General features: G+C 30.6%; 1 long non-coding RNA gene across 1 annotated transcript; it reads right to left on the bottom strand.

The window, feature by feature from the left end:
* Positions 1-935: 935 nt before the first annotated feature.
* LOC107928193 (uncharacterized) lies at positions 936-1,495 on the bottom strand. Its single transcript, XR_001692571.2, has 2 exons — positions 1,322-1,495; positions 936-1,247 (listed from the first exon to the last, which is right to left on the bottom strand). It is a non-coding gene; the product is annotated as an uncharacterized lncRNA (long non-coding RNA).

Genomic DNA, 1,495 nt, shown 5'->3' on the forward strand with positions numbered 1-1,495 from the left:
TATGATGTTGATTTTTTACCTTAAAAGAAATTAAACTTGTATTAGGGGTCAGATTGCATTTTACTCTACTTAAAATATCGATAAATTAGTCTTTATACATTAGATTAGAGAGCAAATTTGTTTTTTTTGGTTAAAAATTCATCCATTTGTATTGTTAAAAACTTGTGTGGTTGATAGAATAACCAAAAAGTGATGTCATGTGTACCTCGTATGCCGAATCAGTTTTTAATAGTAGAAACGAATGTAATTTTTAACAAAATGACCAGTTTGCTCTTTAATCTAACATATATGGACCATTTGGGCTATTTTTTAAGTAAATAAAGCAAAATATAATCTTACTCTTAATACAAGAAGCTCCATGTTACTTTTATTGACAATCATATTTAAGATAGAGCCTTTCGATATTAATTACTAATGCTAAAGATCGCAACTTGGGTTATATTAGTTCATCACTTGCAATAGAGTAGATTTTTATTGAAAGAAAATAACCTTTCGTCAAAATATTTAGGAGTAAATATCAAAATTATATATAAAGTTTGATTTAATGTGTAATGTTATATATGAACTTTGATTTTATGCAACTTTATATATAAAATTTTAATTTGATTCAATTTTCACAAATCACTAACAACGTTATCGAATTAGCACCATTTGACGTTGATATATTTCATACACAAACAATTATATTAATCCAATACAAAAATAAATGTACGTATTTGTTTATTTAAATGTGTACAATTGAATTAAAATCAAAGTTTCATTTATACATATGAACCGCAATTCAAGTTTCATACATATAATTGCATTAAATCAATGTTCATACATCAAATTATACATTAGACCAAAGTTAATGTATAAGTTAGATATTTATCCCATTATTTTTTGAATTGCTAGCTAAAATATTGCGAAATTATAATATCATGAAGCTTTTTAAGTGAACTTTCAAATCTAATGGTCTTTACCTTTTTATTAAAAATATTTCAATTGTTATACATCTGATTCATGAAAACATAGGAAGGCATTTGAGAGACTTTCATGGATGGTCCTTTGTGTACCTCTCGACATACAACACTTGGTGTATTCTCTATCTAAGCACTCGGATAGTCCTCTATCGTCCAACTAATAACTGGGTGACCATCCAACCAGCCGAGCACCTCATCCTCTATGCCACCGTTTTGAGTGGGTGCACATCCACCTTTAAAGAAGAGATCATCAAGAGACTACTGAACGTAACGACCTCGTACTACCTTAGCCAATTTAACCAAGAGAATGTAAGAACAGTACATGAATGAAGACAACCCACGTATAATGACCTTACTACCTGACTGACTGCACGATCATCATGTCTCAAATTTGCCGATGACGCGGCCTCATTGAGCAGAAAATCTCCTTCTTTATAAATATCCTGTAAAACGATTAAAAAATGCTCTCGGCACTCAACCCTCTTTACCTCCTTACCTAACCTACTTTCTCTGGCTTTGCTTGCTCCACCACA

This window comes from Gossypium hirsutum, chromosome D01, assembly GCF_007990345.1.
Source record: "Gossypium hirsutum isolate 1008001.06 chromosome D01, Gossypium_hirsutum_v2.1, whole genome shotgun sequence".
Taxonomy (NCBI): Eukaryota; Viridiplantae; Streptophyta; class Magnoliopsida; order Malvales; family Malvaceae; genus Gossypium; species Gossypium hirsutum.